Here is a 21,617-nt window from a genome sequence, read left to right on the forward strand (position 1 = left end):
TACAAATTTGCTCTGTTTTGAGAGTTATCTTGTACACAGATTCTTGTATCTTTCTTGTTATACTTTGACGATTCAAGGTTGATTTGGATCGTTAAACCAAGCGTGGGTTCATCGCTTAGAGAGATTTCTCTTCCTAAAAAAGAGGGATTTTTGTAAAAGGTTTGCTCCACTCGGAAAGGAGCGTTCATAGTGGAATCCTTTGATGGTATTGGGCAAAGGCGAGGACGTAGTCTAGGGATAAGTCGAACCTCGTAAAAACGTGGTGTTCTTCTTTCCTTATTCTTTAAAATTTCAGTACTTCATATATTATGTGTATATATGCTAAGTGCAGGTTGCAGGGCTTAAATGTTGAATTAAAAAGAAGACTCTTAATTTAATGAAAGTATGTTTCAATTAACAGTTTGCAGAAACCCACAAGGGAGTACGTTGGTTAATTTGCGGAAATCTTAATTAAGAGAATACAATAAAGTCAATTCAAAAACAAGGCTTGGAATTTACTTACAGGGCTGCTTACAAAAGCAAAAGCTGAAATTCCACATAGGTCTTCAAATTGTGATTGGTTTGGTATTTGTGGTTGGCTACTCTTAAATTGATTGGTTGTTTAAGTTTTTAGTTAATTTGTGGATTGTTTGAGTTTTGATTGTGAATTTATTGTTTACTTAAGTTTTTTTGTGTGTATTAAACAAGTAAGTAATAATTTGTAAAAGGAACATAAAGATTTTAATAACCCAATTCACCCTCCCTCTTGTGATCACTATTCCACTTTCAATCTCTTCAAGATAATTACACTTCTCATGATCAAAGGCTTGGTCGTATTGAACAACATATGGCCGAATCTTCACGTGGCATGGCTCCAATAGAGACCAGCTCTAGTGAAGCTAAAGGTGAAGATGAAGATGATGTAGAAGAAGAAGATGAAGATGAAGATGCAACTAATTCTTAGATGTTTTAGTTTGCTTAAACATATTTTGGTTGTTATATATAATTCAGATACAATTTTCTTTCTTATGCTCTTATGACTTTTCTCATGCTCTTTTTGGAATTGTTATTTTTTTTTTTTTTATGCATGTTGAATGGTAATGTTGGTTGCCCAGGTTCGGGAGTATATAGTCTAGAGGGGGGGTGAATAGGCTCTTTTCGTGGAATACATATTTTTCTACAAAATAAAAACTCTTGGCAAGATACAAGAAATTACATCACAATATGAATATAAATCATGCACAAGATATAAAATAAAGAGTGTAAGGGAGAGAAAGAACAACACCAGTATTTTTACGTGGTTCGGCACCAAGCCTACGTCCACGCCTTAGCACCAAGCTAAGGATTCCACAATCCACTATAATCGCTCCTTCTGCAGCAGAGCAAGCCTTACAAACTTGGGAACAAATCCCTACCGCTCACAAAGAGCCTTTATCAATTCGGTTCACAAAGGACCTTACAACATGGTTCACAAAGAACCTTTCACAGGAAGATGGAAGATTACAAAGAATGCTCCTTACAATGAGCAAATATGATTTAAAACTCAAACCTCAAACTATTCTCTCAAGAATTGAATCAAACACAATAAGTGAGTAAGAGAGAATGAGCACATGTAATGAAGAACTAATATGCAATGTGCTAAGTTTTGTATAAAATGATGTTTTTTACTAACAATGATCAAAGACCTTCAAAACCATGTTAATACAAGTCTAATAGCTTGTATTTATAGCCCAAGAGCCTTAGGAGCCGTTAACTAGCCGTTGAGGGGAAGAAAAAATATTTTATTTGGCAAACTAGCCGTTTTCCGCCCGTTAGTGTCATTCTGCCCGTTGGAGGGATTCGTCAATGAGGGCCCTGAATCAGAAAAAGTCATAAAAATGAAAGTTGTGGAATTTTGTCTTAGCTTTCTAGGGACACAAAGATAGTCCCATTTAGACCTTTCTATCAAAAGTTATGCCCAAAATACCGAAGGGTATTCAGGACTCAAGGTTGCACTACGGTAGTGACGATTGCTTTGTTTTTCCTTGTCAAAAAGCGTTTAATGACTTAAAACATTCTTGGACAAAAGTATATGAAATATATTGAGTCCAATGAAGATTAAAAATTGTCCAAGTGAGTTTTCCCATAAATATAAGATATCTTTGTTTTATGAAAATATATTTGAAAACTCGTTTCGATATCTTATATGCTTAGTATGTCCTTTATTGAAAATATGCTTGACTTTTAAGACTTTAAAACGTAGAGCTAGTTTTGTAAAATCAAGACCAAGTTTTGAAAATGTTTATAACTCATATATTACTTAACACTTGTCCCATTTTGAAAACTTAATTGAGTAATTATTATTTTGACAACCTCTTTGTTTTTACTTTGAAAACTATGAATTGTGAGTTTGTTACTTTTTTGCAGATCCTATATGCTTATGTGTCCTAGTATGCTTATGCAATGGCTCAACTCTTACTCATAAATTATCCAAGACACACACCGCAAGTGTTATAATACGCACTCACTCACACAACCCTTATTACAATTAATTTATACACAATAAAAACTCTGGGATGTGCTTTGGTAATTCTGAGTAAGTGTCCTTCCGATCTTTTCTATTTGATGTCTACTAGGTCTAATCTTTACTTCTGATTTGGCACCTCTGTGTATCTGACACTTTGTACCTATACTAGATAAGATCTACAAGGATGTAAAATACTAGAAACAACAAATAGGTTAATATCATCAAAACATATAAACCAAGATAATGTAATTGACATGGCTAACAGGTAATCTTATGACTTTGTGCTTATGATGGCTACATGCCTTCACATTCATATGCTTTTCTAATTGGTCTTCTCTTTTTGATTGATGTCAAGAGGGGGAGAAGGTTGAGCAAAAATTTAGCATTGATATTGCATTGGAAGCTTGAAATATGGAGTATGTATAAACTGAGTTTGACATGCAAAAATGAGCATGAAATATGGAGTATGACATTAATATGAATTGAGAAACTGAGCATGACATTACTCAAGTATGATATTGATCTTGAACTCTGAGCTTGAATTGAACATGACATTGAACTGAGCATGACCTATATTGGTGATATCATAATATGTTCATTGTGTTAATATGATATATGTTTTACTTTACAAATATTGTTAAAATTATACTTGTTGTAAGGGGGAGTCTTATTAAGGCTTACTCATTTTTTCTCTTTATTTGTCATCATCAAAAATGGGGAGATTGTTAGTCTACTAAGGCTTAGAATCATATTTTAATGATAACAAATCAAGGGTACTTAATATGTTTGGTTAAGTTAAGTTTCAGGGCTCAAATGATTTCATAAAGACCAAGATCAAGTGTTTGAAGAGATTGAATGACGATTATGCTTAAAAACATGAGTATTGATGAAGCTAAAGAAAGAGCTCAAGATAAACACAAAGAATGGAAGCAAATGTATGAAGACTTAGCGCTTAGAAAGTTATAGTCTTTAAGAAGTCTCATGTAAGTACTTAACGATTTCAATATAAATGTTTGAAGCTCTTAGGAACTATATTTGACTTAAAGACTTGTTTTTGAAAACCATGGAAAATATTTTTAAAGTCTCATTTAAGCTTTTCAAGTTTAAAATGTTAAGAGCTTTAGAAACAAAATTTTGAAAGCATATAAGCTGCAAGACAAGACAGGCGACTTATGAATCCTCATCAGGCGACTGGCATTCTTATGCTGATAAATTTGAGCAAATAGAACCAAGACGGCATTGACCACTAAGGCTCAGGCAATTGACTCAACACTTTGTTTCAAAATACGCTGAACTTAAAGGCTCAGGCGACTAACCCTCAGGTCACAGTCGACTGAAGTTCATGTTTTAAATTTTAAACAGCGAGAGAAAGTTTCTAAAAATGATTTCTTTACTCCCAAACTTTGAGAAAACTTGGTAAACATTGCAAGTAACTTGGGGAATACATTCATATACTTTTTAACTCTAAAAATACTTGTTGTTTTCACAAATTACACATAACAATAGACAACAATCAAAGCACAAATAAGCTACAAACGCAAAGCTCTTTTGCTGAAATTTTTCTGAAGAAATTTATGTGCTTTTGCTAATACTACTCATGGTATTCTGATCATTTCTGCTGAGATTTTCAAATCAAATAAAAAACCCGATGATATTCTATTGAGCTTTAATCTTTTATATTGATTATTGCTGGAGTATATTGATTTTCACTTGTACAAATATGCTTTAATTGAGAGTTTTACTTGTACGAACAAAAATTGTTTCTTGTTGCTATTTTTGACGATTCAGGGATATTGGATCATTGCCTAACAAGAAGGGGTATTCTTGTTAGAGATGGATCTCCACCTCATACGGAGAGAGGTTGTAACTTTGTCAGGTAAAATGTTGGAAAGGAAAATCCTCACAGCGGTTGCTTGGAGCAAGGACGTAGGCTTCTAGCCAAACCTTGTAAAAAAAGCAGGTCTTCAGCTCTACTCTCCTAATCTCTTTACTTTATTGCAAGTTTATTATCTGCGTGTGTTTATTAAGAACTTATTGCATATTGGAAGTTGCTGAATTACTGATTTTGTTTCATACTTGAAATCAATGAACATATTGATTATCATTGGTTGGTTGAACAAATTCAAAATTGAATATTGATCTTTATATCATAGCTAAAGTCAATCTTGCTCAATTAATTAAAGGAAAATTCTAAGCTTTAGAAAATCAAATCTTTGGAAATCATATTTGAAATTGTCACTATTCATTGTTGAAAAAAAATTATGAATATCGAAGTTCAGAGATTTTTGAGATCAATCTTATAAAATTCTATTTTGATTAGAATTCAACAAGTTGAAATTGTTTATTCATACAAAGTATTTTTGGTTGTACTTGTGAGGTTACTAGTTGATATTATTGTGTTTGTGTAATTGTTGAAAATCAATTTGCTGGGTTAATACTTAAACTAAGGAACTTGTAAAACAAAATTATAAAGAAATTTTAAAAACCCAATTTACCCCCCCCCCCCCCTTCTTGGGAGTATACATAAATTCTCTTGATTTACAATAGATTGTTAAGAAGTTAACAAATGATTGTGAAAACCAAAATATCCTTGTGAGTAATCAAAAGTGTATATTTGAAAGGAGTGGGTTAGGTTTTAGTTTAAAGGAGCATAGGGAGTCACTTACAAAACACTCCCCTCCAAACTTTACTCAACGCATCTCTTGTCAAAAGTTTGGTTATATGAGAAAGATTGCATTGAGAAACTAAGCGAAATGAGGAGTTAAAGGGAAACATATGTGGGTTCTAAGAAATTATAATGAAAATATCATTATTAGACTCAATATAGGGTACCATAAATAAGTCTATTTTCTTATATGCTTGATCATATACAAGTAACTTTTGTAGATATTGTCCAAACAGGCATGAGATTGAGAATATTATGAAGCATGGTCATCAAGATAGTGTACAAATTTGTAACAAAAAAATTCTGATGATTTTTTATTATGAATACTGCTTTAAAAGTTCATGTCAAAGATTATAGAGGAAATACAAAAAAAAAAAATAGAAATAAATTTCCTAAAGATAAAGGAATGAATTTTTACCTTATCAAATGAAAGAACATATGCAATCTCATATGCATCTACAAATGTAAGGATAGACAAAGTAGCATATGCATTGACAAATACATATCTTTTTTTTATATTTTTATAATAATATGAATATAAATAAATATAAATATAGGCGATGCTCACAACAACAAATGTTATATTTTATAACAATACATTTACATTATGTGAAGAAAAATACTATAAATTATCATTTTCTATAAATTTATAGGCATTAAAAACATGGAATGAACAATCTTTTGTTTGCGACACAATGTTTGTGTTATTTAGTAGGGACAATGTTTCCACAACGGATGAGGGAAATGAAATGTTGGAGCGTGAAGACTCTTGTGCAGTGCAATGTTGGGAAAATTGCAGAGCAATTCATGAAACTTCTTCAGTTCTCCCCATTTATGAAATTTCATTGCGAATTAGCCGTCCAGTTGAACAATCTTCTTCTTTGCCCTAACAGATCGTTATCGTGCCCTTGAAAGGTGTCTGATTGAAGTCGTCAATGAGTCTCGCTGCAGGTAATCTTCTTCTCATGCTTCTTCTTCATGTTGTTGTTAATCATTCTGAGCCTTAGAATCTCATTACTGATTGAAACCGTCGCTCAATCTTCCTCTTTGTCCTAGAGTCATTGTGCCCTAAGAATGCATGGCCTTAGTGTTCGAATTTTATCAGCACTTGAATGTGTTGTTTCCAGTAATAACATTGCTAAAACCGGAATTGTCGAACTCGCCACCTCTAAATTTGCATGGTTTCAATGAGTAGTCATTAATACAAGAAAGATTGCTCTCTCTCTCTCTCTCTCTCTCTTGAATACAGCACAATTTTATTTTCAGTCTTCTAACTATATTGATAATCAATAAATGAGCACTACTTACGTACTGATAGAATGGCTAGCACTGTTGGTTCTGATCCTGAATGTCTTTGTTCAGTTCTTCACACCACCAACTGATTACTAGCAATCATGCACTAATTCTGAATGTCTATTCAGTTCTTCTCATTACACCAAGATGCTTGTTATCTTCAGTCACAAGCACTTTAGTCAAGCAAATGCTCCTTGCCTATAAGCGCAAGATGTTGACATAGCTTCTTCATCGTGGGTAATTAGAAATAAAAAAATAAAAAAAATCAAGAAGAAGAATAATTTTCTATTAATATAACATTTGCACAGCTACATTAGAAATTTCCTAAACTACTGAATCTTATTTCTGGTAGAGGAGATTGTGGTTAGATTTGCACGTTTACATTACAAAGTTGCAAACTACAGGGTTGGAAAACCTTAAAAAAAATACCATGCTATTTTTTACAAGAATAAGAAGGCTTCAAGTACACCATCTTATGCTTGGTATTAGCATTTGCTCACAAAGAAAGTTGATGGATTAGCCTTAATACTACATAGGCTTAATGATTAGGAAGCTCAATCATTTGATGCAGGTGAAAGGATTCAAGATGATTCGGTTGTGAGGTTATAGGAATTCTGGGGAGAGTTGAAAATTGAAACCATTTGAAGCTAGCTCCACTACAGAGTCATTCTCTACTGCTTTCTCCAGCCCCAGTAAAAGCATCCAACCTTAGTTGCCCAGGTTGCTACCCACCCCCTGGAACCGCGATCTAGTGGATTGCACATACCGATTCATGGGTCAATGGCATCCCAGATCAATGGGGGTTGGGATCCAATTCCCAAAAGTGGTGGCCTGGATTTGTAAACCATTTTCAAACAAAAATATCATATGAAATATTCAGAAATTAAAAAAATTATGCGAAAATATTCACTGGTACTGCAAAGCCTGCCAGGGAGAGATAGGAGAGTGTTATGTGACTTCCAAACCTGTAACAAGAGAGAGATAAAGGGACTTCCTGGTGCTGCAAAGCCTGTGATGTGAGAGAAGAGGGCTTCCTGCTGCTGCAAAGCCTACATCGAGAGAGAAAAGAGGGCTTTTTGCTGCTGCAATGGTGGATGGATTCAAACTGGCTAGAGAGAGAGAGAAAGAGAGAGAGAGAGAGAGTTTTATTTGAGTACAGCGGGCCATTATTCCATCCTAAGTAAATAATACAAAGCATACTGGGATGTGACACATTGTATCAACTAATCAACCCAAATAAGTGGTTCATGCATACCACAACCCGAAATGGCGTACCAACTAAGCCTACCCTCCAAGAACTGTCTTATGTAGCGTACCCCGTTCCTGTACCTATCATATCATAACCCAAAATGCACCACACTCCAAGTAACCATGCACCCAGACCCAGCTCTCAGAATAGAAAAGCAGACGTGTTAGCATTGATTTAGAGTAGATTTTTCTCATTGTAAATACTCAAGAAGGATTTCAGGTAGGTCAAAGCTTGATTTAATTATATACCAGGTTTGGGTTATGTGGATCACCTGCTATAATTGTTTTGATTTCAGAAAAGCATATCCCAAATAAGTCTTAACTTACAGTAATAGATTTTCGCATTCCTCCATCACCCATAATCATGAGTACATGCTTACCATGAAAGGACAAGGTAGGGGTATGCTTCTGCATCTAGTGAGGAACGCAGAGCCATTTGGCAGCAGCCAAATCTTTCTAGCTTGTCTTTGGTGCTTGATCTTAAAGTGTCCCATTTATTCTTCTTTCTGCAGGACATTAAATTTTTGAAGTTTTTCCTTTGATTCAGTGCAAATCTCCATGCTTATCTGCATGTTAATGTTTTTTTCTTCAATAACTTTGCGACAAAGTGGGAAAAGTTCTCCAGTTAAGAACTGCCGCTTGAGTTAAAATTGTAAGAAAAAAACAAAGCTACCAAAGTTTTAAGTAATTTATATAATGACATTGACTTTGAAATTTTCTCCTTTTTCAGATTTCAAATTGTTTCTTTCAATTTATATCCAAACACCCAATTACTTGAAATACAGAGGGACATCTAGTATATTTGGACATTATCGTGTTTTCTCCGTCTATGGTCCAGCTTTCATGCAACTCACCTTCTCCAAAATCCTACTCTCTTCCATCTTTAACCTTTTTCTTTTTGTTCCATCCGAAACTTTATTTGGAATCCTTCATTTGGAATTAAAATTTACAGACTTCTACAGCAATTAGTTGAAATTCACTTCATGGAATGAAAAGAAATTAGAATTTAAGATTTAGTCCTTGCTTGATTTTCGAATATATCTTCCATATTTTGGATATCTTCATGGAAAACCAGTGTCGTGTCTGAATGGTTGCCTGTAACTCTGCAAGGGGGATCTTATTCTCTATCCTTCCCTAAAAAGCTTAAGACACCTACACATCCTACGAATTGACATGCTAAGGAGCCCACACATCTTTCCTAGATGATCTTATATACCAATTATAGCTTATAATTGGCATTGGTATAGTATTTTATATAATGCGATTATCAGTTAAAAAGGTTCTAATGGTTACCCAAAAATTCAAATGCAATGTTTGATGATAATTGAGTCCAATACCAATTTGACAAGCTTACATACCATGAATGGACAATGCTGCTTATGGTTTTTGTGTAGCAACTATCAAGTTTATGATGCCTTTGGCTGCTGAGGAAATGCTGGTGAGTGCATTTGCTAGTGAAATTTACTTAGAATATTTTTTTGGATGCATGACTGCTGGATAGTCTAGGAAGTTGGGCTGCTAATGGTTTAACTCCTGGAAATGATTTAGTTTAGATATTGGTTGAGTAAACAGTTATTCAGTTTAAAATATAATGCTCTCAACTGCTCCACCACTGGCGAAAAAATTTTTCCAATACTAATTAATAATGCATATGACCTTGTGTTGTGTTATTGTTATCAAGAATGCAAGACTAGCTTATGTTAAAGTTGCAATGTACTAGTACATCAGTGCACAATATTGTAACAAATTGAGGAGAATATTTTGTAAGTTGTTAGATTGGATGGGAATAGGAGATGTTGTAACAAAAGGAAAATTTGCATCAACTGATCCTATTTTAAGAGTCCATTGCATTCCTTTTAGTCCAGATTGTTGGGAGGTTTAGTTATGGCTTGTAATAGTGGAACATATGACCTTGTATCATCCTACATATGAAACTCATATTATCGGTGATGCAGTTGTGGGCTTAGGAGCTTGGCAAATATGTTGAAGTTGATTTAAGTTTGTTTTTTTTTTTTTTTTTAAAATTTACTTGGATGATAATATATGTTTTTTACTTTGCTTTTGCATCATTTGTAATTGTACTTCATTCTACTCTTGAATGATATTTGGTTTATTATCTTATTGGAGATATGGCTGAAGATTTTCATATGTTTAAAGTTGAACAGTTGACTGCTAGTTTAGAATGTTATATATCGATTGTGATGTTGGTGTACATACATATAATCTTGTTGAATAGCAAGAAAATCATCTCATAGCATTATTGATATGCTTTTGGCCCCATGCTAAAGTCTAAAAATGCTATAAATAAGAAATTTTATAGTGTTCACATTATATTTTAAAAATGTTTTCATAACGTTTTATCCATGCTTTGAAGGTAATTTTGTAGGGTTTCATACAATATTAAATATCCACACTGCATTTTTTTTTTTTTAAATTGCAATTAATGTAACACTGTAAAAGTTGAATTTACAATTGCCCTTACCCATTGTATGCTGTAAAAGGACGATAACTTTTTATAACATTGCATGATAGAGCATTTATTAAAATTGTAAAACCATTTTTATAGCATTCATTGAGTGATATAAAGATGCAACAATTGTAGTAGTCACACTCCCTCATTTCTAGCAACTGTCATAGAACATCCTATATTTTATAATTTTATTCATAGAAACACTTTTCCATTACTTTCACATTAGAAAGGCCTATATTATTAATAAAAATGACATTTTTACTCTTTCATTCTAGTACCAATACACACACACACATATACTATATGGATTAGAATGTTGAGCGACTAAGAAACAGTATATCTAAAAAGTAAAAGTTATCAAGATGAGAATGCTTAGATGGATGATTAAAAAATGAACATATTCATGGTAATTTAGGGGTAGCTTCTAAAAAAGATAAGATAAGGGAGGGACAATTCAGATGGTTTGGGTACTTGCAACGTAGGTCACATAGTACACTACTGAGGAAGAGTGAGTTAGTTATTGTGAAGGGCAATAGAAAGGGTAGAGATAGACTTAAAATAACTTGGTATGAGATAGTAAGGATTTAATGACCCTTAATTTGTCGAAAGAAAGTGTCTATGATTGCATAAATTGGCAGAAAAGGGTTCATGTAGCCGACCCTACTATTAGGGTATGGCTCGTAATGGAGTTAGCAGCCGCACCAACCCAGCCGCATTCGTTGATGTTAGAGAACGGCGGCCACCAACCATGCCTACCATGCTAAAATTGCAGCCACCTCTGCTTGACTTTCACCCCCCATCCATGTGTATATATATATATATATATATATGTGTGTGTGTGTGTGTGTGTGTGTGTGTGTGATGTATGTGTGTGTAATCTATGCGTTGTGTGGTGTGGTGTGTGCATAATAGAGGGAAGTGCAGAGTTGTGAGGTGTGTAGAAGCTGCCTGCGTAGTGTATGAGGTAGAGAGTGTTGTGAGAAAGAGAGAAAGAGAGAGAGAGTTAGAGTTGAGGGCAGTAGCCTCCTCCTCCTCCTCCTTGTAATTCTCCCGGTTATAGTGAATTGGTGTGTGCTCCGTGGACGTAGGTCACAGTGGACCGAACCACGTAAAATCCGATGTTCCCTTTTTGGGTTGTCTATTTTGCTCGTGTGTGATTGTTGCTCATAGATCCACCCCTAACAATTGGTATTAGAGCGAGGTTGGAGCAAAATCGCCAGTTCAAAGTCTGCTGAGTAGCTCAAAACTCAGTTTTGAGACCACCATCGTATTCCCCTCGTTGAGACTAAGCCAACGGTGGTAATCGGAGCTCGAAAAGAGCTCAAAGGATGTCATACGTACCCATACGTGCCACCAACAAAAAGACGATGCTGCCACGTGTTGTGACGCGCCTTCACGCGCCCACCGGTGATCAGCAAGTGTCATTACGTGCGCCCATGCGCCAGCGAGTGAACGACAAGGATGAAGGAAGGAGACGGCTGACATCAGCAAGCCACGTCAATCGGGATCCGCGACATGTTAGTAGCCCTCGATCCAATGCCACTTCAGGCGCCACGACAGCATGTGGGCCCCACAGGGCCACGTCAGCAGATGGTGTCAAGTAACGGCGTCAGGTATATTCCGTTAACAGAGGGAATATTCTGTTAAGTTAACGGAGAGTTGACTGGAGTTAGACCGTTTTGACTAGAAGTTTGATCGGGATTTTCAGAGCCATTTTGGGTCAATTTTTCAAACGAATTGAACCATTTCTAGTGTTTTCGCCGTTTCAGAGCCATTGGTGGTGTCCGTTTTGTGAGATTCGGAGCATAATGGCAAGCGTTGGTACTTCAAAATTTGAGGTGGAGAAGTTTGATGGGCGGAACAACTTCAGCTTGTGGTAGAGCACAGTGAAGGATATTTTGGTTCAGCAAGGCTTGATCAAGCCGCTAATCGGGAAGAAGCCCGATGATATCAAAGATGATGATTGGACCGAATTGGAGATGAAGATGGTCAGCACAATCCGATTGTGTCTGACAAATGAAGTCAAATATTCTGTGTTAGACAAAACTTCACCGATGGACTCTAGAAGAAATTGGAGCAGAGGCATATGTCGAAGTCCCTTACTAATAAGTTTTTTTTGAAGAAGAAACTTTATCAACTCCGAATGAACGAGGGAAGTAGTCTTTTTGATCACACAAATGATTACAACAAGATTTTGACCCAGTTATTAAGCCTTGGCGTGAGAATTGATGAAGAAGATAAGACGCTTCTACTTTTGTCATCTCTACCAGCTTCATTTGATGGTCTGGTAACTGCATTGATTATGGTGAAGGATACCTTGAAATTGGATGATGTGATGACATCACTTCATGATTCTAAGACGCTAAAAAGGCCGGTTGTGACTTCTCATGAGCAGGCTTTGGTGGCTAATAGTGAGAGACAAGGAAGAAGCAAAGATCAAAAGCTTGGAGGTAAACAATGGTATTCAAAATCAAAAAGACGAGATACGAGCGAGGTTGTATGCTATTGGTGTGATAAAAAGGGTCACTTTAAAAGGGACTGTGAAGATCGAAAATGGTATGAAGAAGAATAGAAGACACAGTATGGTGTCAATGTATTGGAGCATGCCACATGGCATGAAAATGATGAGGTCCTTGTAACAAGAAGCAGCTTACATCGACAAATCAATCGAAATTATGTACAGTGTCGATACTGCAAGAAGTACGGCCATATGAAGAGGGAGTGTCGGGAATTGATGAGAAAGAACATTAATGCTTCTAGCGGTCCAAACGATGATAGATGGGTTTTGGACTCTGAGAGTTCAGTTCATGTTTGTTTTAAGAAAGAATTTTTCCACTCTTTCAAAGAAGTTCGCAGTACGGTATCACTAGGTGATGAGTCTCCATGCGATGTTAGAGGGATTGGATCTGTGAAGCTGAAGAGGCCTGTTGGAGCGGTTTGTGTTTTGGATGACGTAAACTTCATTCCAAAGATGCGAAGAAATTTGATCTCCTTTAGTCGGTTGGATTCTAAGGGTTGCCAAATCTCTGTTGCAGGTGGAGCTATGGAAGTGACTCGACGTGACTCAATGGTATTTATTAGGAAGGAGTCTCGTGGGCTGTATCAGTTGATGGGAACCACAGTAGTTGGTGGTTTGACCTCGAATGATGATAGTTGCACGTCGTTAGGAACAGATAGACGAGTTCGGTTTGCCGAGAAGGTGGTGCTCTTTACATGGTTCAGACATTTGAACTAAGCTATGAAGATTTGCCTTGATCGAGTTTGTATCAAGGTGGAGCTGTGAACTTGGGAGTTAATACTCGCCAAAGTGGATATTGTTAGGGTATGGCTTGTAATGGGGTCGGCAGCCGCACCAACCTGGCCGCATTCATTGATATTGGAGAACGGTGGCTACCAACCATGCCGACCATGCTGAAATTGCAGCCACCTCTACTTGACTTTCACCCCCCCTTCATGTATATATATATGTGATGTATGTGTGTGTAATTTGTGTGATGTGTGGTGTGGTCTGTGCAGAACAAAGAGAAGTGCAGACTTGTGAGGTGTATAGAAGCTGCGTGCGTAGTGTGTGAGGCAGAGTATGTGTTGTGAGAGAGAGAGAGAGAGAGAGAGAGAGAGAGAGAGTTAGAGTTGAGGGCAGTAGCCTCCTCCTTGTAATTCTCTTGGTTATAGTGAATTGGTGTGTACTCCGTGGACGTAGGTCACAGTGGACCGAACCACGTAAAATCTGGTGTTCCATTTTTGGGTTGTCGATTTTGCTCGTGTGTGATTGTTGCTCATAGATCTACCCCCAACACCTACCTAGTGAGACTTAAGGTTTGGTTTCTTGTTGTATTTATATATATATTCCATTAGCACAACAAATTAAAACATGAATGCAATTGTAAGTAATGTCAAAATTGGTTCAAACATTATTTGGCCTAAGAATATTGGTGGACTAGGTCACCAATCTAACTATCAGACCGAGGATGTAAAATAATCTAGAAAATAAAAAATTTATAATATTTTAAGTGTTAACTTTTAATTTTTATTGATTTATATATTTCAAAATTCTGAAAATGACACTATCATCATAATTCATGATTCATGACATTAAATCAAACATATGTGGACAATTTTATCTCAATGATAGACAATTAAGTCCCAAGCAAAAAGATATTTTTATTCTAATTGAAATATGTAGGCTATTAAGAGCATACTATATTTTTAATAATATTGTAGGGAGTATGTATCATTATATTTATGCATTAATTTATTGTGGTAATGGATTATGCGTTATGGTAATAAATATGCACATTTATTACAACAAAAAGGTTATATTAGTAGTGTAATTGTTGACTAATAAAGTGTGTTTTTTTCAATAAAATTATAATGGAAGAAAGGGTGTTCTGTAGTAATTATCAAAAGTAAACAACTTTCATAAAATAGGGGGGTGTCAATTAATTTTACTCAATTCACATTATTATGTGCTTTGATTGAAAGCTGACGCTAGTTCTAAAGTACACAAAAGGAGGTAGTTGATCTTTCATCCCTTTGCCCTTCCCACCCCTCTCGGAAGTCTACTTAAGACCTCCAAGTTTGAAATCCCCCAAAATTTATCGTATCCTTTAGGGATAATCAATTCATCATTCTGATTTACCTTTTTGAATGTGCAAGTAGAAAAAGACATTTTGTTCATTCTGAGTATTATCTACTTGGACATAGAACAACTGAATGCATGAAGATGTGATGAACATAAACACAGTGGAAGTGAAAAGTGGGTCAACCTACCTCAGGAACAATGAGCCAACTGTAGAGAAAGGAGGCAAGTAGAGATGAAAAGCAGCAGAAGATCAAAGGACAACAAAGGAGAGCGCTACAGAACTGGACTAATTAGCAGAATTTTCCAAGGGACAACTGCTACAAACAGATCAAAGTGAATACCAAAATGTGACACACCTATTAGGGATATGTCGTCATCAACTGTTCATGGTGAAGTTCGACCCAGCATAAATTATCAAGTATATATGTTTGTCTGTTTGATTTTCAGTAGACAACAGCCAGCTGCGAATAGAAGAATTCGTTTTTTACTGCTTGGCAATCTTAAACCACTCAGTATGGATGGATCCTTCCATGTCGATTCTTTCATACGTATGGGCTCCAAAATAATCTCGTTGAGCTTGGATCAAATTAGCAGGCAACCTAGCCCTTCTGTAGGTGTCAAAATAAGCAAGACTTGAAGCCATACTGGGGATGGTAATTCCCGAGCTGATGGCGAGGCAGACAACTCTTCGCCACGCAGGCAGCCTCTCAATAACTTCCTTTGCAAACTCCGGGTCGACAAGAAGGTTTGCAAGATCATTGTTTCTATCATAGGCCTTCTTGATTTGGTCTAGAAACACAGCCCGGATTATGCAACCACCTTTCCAAATCCTCGCCAGTTCGCCCAACTTCAGGTCCCAACCCTTCTCGATGCTCTTTGCGCGGATAACATTCATTCCCTGTGCATAACTACATATTTTGGATGCATAAAGAGCTTGCCTCACATCATCAATCAGCTTCGCTTTGTCCACCACTTGATCAGTCGTGATATCACCGAAGCTGCTCGATGGAAAGACTTTGGAAGCTTTTACCCTTTCCTCCTTCAAACCACTGAGGAATCTTGAATCCAAGGAAGATGCAATTGTGGGAGCTGCAACAGATAGGTCAGCTGCTTGCTGTACAGTCCATTTACCAGTACCCTTCATGCCAGTTATGTCCAAAACTTTGTCAACCAAATACCCCTCGTCTCCCTTGTCATCTTTGACACCAAATATATCTGCAGTGATTTCAATTAAGAAGCTCAAAAGCTCCCCCTTGTTCCATTCTGAGAAAACATGCTTTAGTTCTTGGTTCGACAACTTTCCAACCGATTTCAGCACATCATAAGCCTCTGAAATCAGCTGCATATCACCATATTCGATTCCATTATGAACCGTTTTAACAAAATTGCCAGACCCTCCTTTCCCAATGTAAGTAACACAGGGGCCACTGTCTGGATCAACTTGAGCTGCTATCTTGAGAAGAATGTCTTCGACATATTTGTAAGCCTCAAAGGACCCTCCTGGCATCAAAGAGGGTCCCAGTCATGCACCTTCCTCCCCACCTGAAACCCCCATTCCAAGGTAAAGCAGACCCAATTCCGCCATTGCCTGCTCTCTCCTCTCAGTGTTCTCATACCACTCGTTACCGCCATCGATTATACAATCACCTTTCTCCATGTAAACGGAGAGGGTCTTGATGGTTTGGTCGACCGGATCCCCAGCCTTAATCAGCATGATTATAATCCGAGGTTTTTGGATTGAAAGAACAAAGGATTTGGGAGCATGGAAGCCAAACAATGGAAGATCTCCTTCCTTCTTAGCTCGTTCAACCGTCGAATTGACTTCGGAATTAAGTCGACTGTGAACAGAAATGGGATAACCTTTCTCTGCAATGTTAAGTGCCAAGTTTTGGCCCATGACACCAAGACCTGCCATGCCAATCCTGGTAAGGTTTGAGGATGGAGGTGCCATTTTATGCCCTGTCCAGAGTTTAAATTTACAAGTGAGGTAAGACAAACTCTTCATAAAAATGAATTTTAGTTCGAAAATTTTATGTGGAGGCATAGATTTCGAGCAATAGATTTAGAATTGGGTGAATTCAAACATGTGTTAAATTTCATTGAGTTTCACAAAATACTTCATGCCATGCTCTCAAGTGCATCTTTAGGCATTGCTTGAAATGGAAAGATACGTAAATCACATCATCTGTGGTTCTTGTTCTTAAACAAATATCACAATTCTAAAAGAAAGGTGCATTTTGTTATAGAAATCTGAAATTGACAGATTTGGTGAGAATCAGTGGCATTTGGAAGTGAAATGCCATTATAGGCCTCGATTTATAAATTCTCCTTTAAATGTTCTTTCAAATAGAGGATTGATTAGGAAATCAATACCATTTGCAACATATGTCAAGCAAAAAGAACTCAAAAAAAAACTTTGGTTCGATTGGAACTTGGAGAGCAGTAGCCAAAGGAAGATAAAATGTTTATAACAAATTAATAATCAAACACTACTTCACATATTATTGACTTTTTCTTTTCTTAACTTATAATCGTATTAGAATAAGAATTTGTTTTTAATAGTATTTGATATAAGAAAATATGTTTGGAAATGAATTATTTTTGTTATTTTCCTTTTCTTTCCCTTCCTCGAACAAATCCTTGATTCAAACAGTCATATAATTCTATCCACTCCACTCAAAATAGTATTATTGCCTTTCTTTAATGAATTGATCTTGTATTTAGAGTATGAATTTTGGGACTTAAATTTAAATTTATGTGAATTTGAAAGAAATTTAATACAATTTAATGTATATATTTTATTCAAATTCAAGTTCAAACCTTGAAATCCATCATCTGAATTATATCTAAGGATGATTCCAAAGAAAATGTTATTTTCTTGAAGAAGTAAGCTTATCATAATTATGCATGCAAGGAATAATATTGAGACAAATTTTAATAAAATTTTATATTGTCTTTTCTTTCAAACCTTCACAAATTTGAATTGATTTTTATATTCTCAAATACTAATTAAGTGAATTTTATTGAATATTTTTTGGTGTTGTAAATAAAAAAAATATGTTTTCTTATTTTTCTTATTTACATCACCCAAGGCTTAATTTAATCAAAAATAAAAATTATAAATGATGTGATTTATAAATCGATCCAACCCCAATAGCATATGTTAGGTATGCAAGAATGAAATAGATTGAAATGATTTTCATCTTTACAATTTCACATCTCTCATATGATTTTTAGGGGTGTAATCGGTTTAGTACGGTTCGGTTATGGGTCAAACCAAAAATTGAATCGAACCTTGCAATTTTTACTATTCTCAAATCGAAATCGAATCGAATTTATTATCCCCTGGAGAACTAAACATTCGGCACTTTGATTATGGTTTTTAACCAATTTTCTAAATATCAACAATTGGTTTTCACAAGGATTGTTGAGAATCTATTGGACTTTTTGATTTCTAAATATTAAATGTATCAATCATGTATTAACATACTAATTAATTAATTACTTTAATTTGTATATATAATTTAAATTTAAATTGAGTTTTTTGGTTTTTCCATTTGGTTATATTTTGAAAACCAAAATAAAAAATTTATATTTTTTAACACTGAAACCGAATTTTGAAAAATCGAATCGCTTGTGATTTTGATCCAATTTCTAGTTTTTTGATTATTTTTGTTCACCCCTAATAATTTATATTTTATTCCATTCAATACACTTGATTTTGACGTATCAAACATTGGATAAATTATCAGATGGCTCCTCATATCTAAAAATAAAAAATAAAGACAACAAATAAAATTCTCAACACTTCATAATTTTCATACTTTATTTTTTGTCCATTTGTGTCAGTTTTTTTTTTTTTTTCAGAGAGAGAGAGAGAGAGAAGATGTCAAAGATAAGCATTGGTTGGCTGAGACTTAAGCAAAAATAAAAACAGAAAACAGACAAGAAGAAGAAAAACAAAAGAGCAACTTATGGAAATAACTAACGAGAAAAACTTGGGAATGGAGAAAATCCAAAATATGAACCCAACAACATCTGTAACTCTGCTTCAGATCGGATCCAAAGAAGACTCCCCTCCCCATAAACGCTTCTTTCAAAAGAAAAACAAGTTTATGCAGTCTCCCAACTTAAGTTTACTTCATGCGCAAACATAAATTCAAATATTCCATTTGCTTCTCTTTTATTTCCTCAAGCAACCACTGTTCCATTAACCAAACAAGGTCAGAAAAGAAAGCCAAAATTCACAAGGAATTAAATCGAACGGATCAACAGCAAAGAACCGCGCAAACGCAGATCATCGCACGTAAACCAAGTAAAAAATTAACGAGTCATCTTGAAGAGCTGAGAAAACTATATTGGGTATACGTACCTGGAAGATTTTCCTGAGAAATTAATTATACGAGCCCAGAAAACAATTATCTGAGTTTTACGAGTGCGGGAGGGCTCATATACTGAGTACTGTTTGCTTGCTGAGAATCGCAAGCTTGTTATTTTCTTTTTCTTTTATAGACGTGCATGGCCTTCTACACTCTCCCCTCCTTCATTGTTGTCAAGTTTCTATTGTCATATTTATTTTAGAATGGAAATGTCACTGTGCCCATTTGCCGCAAATTTGTCATTTCTGTTTCTTTTTAAACGTGCGAGGCTTTTTCTTCACCACATCTTTTAGGGTTATTTAGTTATGAAAGACAGTTTCTATTTTTTATTTTTATTTTCCAAAAATTACCAAAAAAAAAAAGTAAGTAATTTCTTTTATTTTATTTTTCATTTTTACCACACTTGTATGCAAAAAAAAAATTGGAAAGCAATGAAACTTTTTACACCATTATTTCCTTGCAAAAGTAGGCGTTCCTCCAATTCTAATTTTTAAAACAATTAAAAAATTGCATCTTATCTTATTTTCTGAATTTGTATAAAAAATTTAAAATATATATTATTTTTAAAATTTTTTATTTCTTACTCTATATTTGCGAGCATGAAATTCATATTTTTTATTTGAATTGTGGAAACTATGACCAAATATTGTATGAAATTCTATTAGCATGCATTTGGGTGCATGTAGTTCAGAGTTAAGATTTGAATTTGTGTAAATTTGGAAGAAATTCAATATAATTTTATGTTAGATTTTCTAAAAATTCACACCAATTCAAATTTAATCTCTGAAAATACTGTAGGTTCAAAATTTTTAAGGTACTATTTGGGATCATGGATTTCAAGGATTTAATTTGAATTTGTTTGAATTTAAAAAAAAAAAATTCATTTTATCGGAATTTGGATAAATCCAAAATTCAAACCCACTTTTAGAATAAAAATTTATTTTATTACACATAAATTTTGAATTGGGATACATATTACTTCATTTTTAAATTTTAAGAACATATTGAAAATGGCCTTAAAAACTAATTACTTGTAGCAATAATGTTACAACAAATTCATATGGAGATAAGAAATTATCAACTATTTTTAAATGAGTTTGGATTAAATTTGAGTGATAATTTAGATACAAAATGAGTAGAGACAAAATGCATAGTAGATTATTGATTACTATATAATTAAATTTAACAAATCTCACTTTGAAAAATCACAGACTTTCACTTAAGTTTTAAAATTTTCACAAACCTCTCTTCACATTTTATCATTTTTTAAAGAATAAAAAACTTATGCCTTTCATCTTTTTGCCAAATATGAAGAGAAGTCTTTTTTTTTTTCTTAATAAATCTTGTGCAATATTTGTAAAAATTCTAAAATATTAAGGGAAATCTTTGATATTTTTGAAACTTCAAACATTCATATCTTTTTATCAAATTTTTTTTTTTTTAAAAAAAAGGCACTGTCTTTTATTCCTTTTCCTTGTCAAAAAACTTATATATTAAATAATTAAAAGTCTTCAAACTTTTTTAGAAGATGAAAAAAGGTTATGACATAAAAATACATTATTTCCCATTATAGTGTTAATGCCTTATGGGCCTCATTCAAATATATATATATATAAAGTTAGGCATGTTGTGCAGTTATAGCACAAACAAAATAAAAAATAAATGTAACTAACTAGCCTATCTAGGCATTTGATATCAGCCCATGTGCTATAATGAAAGAGGGCATTCGCTAGAATTATTTTTCATAAGGCATAAATCTTTGACATTAAACGAGTAAATTCAAGGTAAAAAAGAGTAAGTTTGATAGGGTGAGTTAAGTTTGACATTCTTTTTTTTCACATTTCTTTTCTTGGATTAGAAAATATTTGTATATTTTTACAATTGTGGGAAGAGAAGTTTTAAACTCTTCTATTGTGTTTTTTTTGGTCCTATACATTGATAATAGACTCTTACTAGATTGTTTGTGATGTAGACTTATATTGTGTAAGTTGATCAATGACAAATAAGATTATTCGAAAGGAAATTCCTTACAAGCATATATTTCCAATGTTGTACAATACAATATACTTTTATATTGCTAAAATAAAATTTTCAAAAAAAAATATATATTAATTGATAGATAAAGCTCCAAGAAGATATATGGTAATCCATAAAGAGAAGAGACATAAAACAGTGTATAAAACACTAAAATTTACTAAAACACCAAAATAATAATTGGTTATTAATATGATTACAAAAATTTCAAGTATTCACGCAGTTAATCATTAGCTAACATTCAAATTAAATTTTATTTTGAACTTGGCCAACCATATGCAGAGCAAAAATATCATTACGTGACTTTATTCTAAATTTGAATCCAACATTAGAAAACCTAACAAATTAGTGTCTTTTGCCCAATTGATTTACGTTACAATTTTGTTTATTATCTAATCCGACCGGAAGTACCATCATTTGCACTTAAACATTCAAATTAAATGTCAATTGTGCGTAATATA

The 21,617-nt window shown here is 34.4% G+C and overlaps 1 long non-coding RNA gene and 1 pseudogene across 1 annotated transcript; one reads left to right on the plus strand and one right to left on the minus strand.

The window, feature by feature from the left end:
- The first annotated feature begins 5,731 nt into the window (after nt 1-5,731).
- On the plus strand, nt 5,732-16,986 carry LOC131144414 (uncharacterized). The gene is made up of 2 exons (XR_009133816.1): nt 5,732-6,101; nt 14,866-16,986. It is a non-coding gene; the product is annotated as an uncharacterized LOC131144414 (long non-coding RNA).
- Nucleotides 14,996-19,349, minus strand: LOC131144406 (6-phosphogluconate dehydrogenase, decarboxylating 1-like; annotated as a pseudogene).
- Nucleotides 19,350-21,617: the final 2,268 nt, after the last annotated feature.

This window comes from Malania oleifera, chromosome 1, assembly GCF_029873635.1.
Source record: "Malania oleifera isolate guangnan ecotype guangnan chromosome 1, ASM2987363v1, whole genome shotgun sequence".
NCBI classification, from domain to species: Eukaryota; Viridiplantae; Streptophyta; class Magnoliopsida; order Santalales; family Ximeniaceae; genus Malania; species Malania oleifera.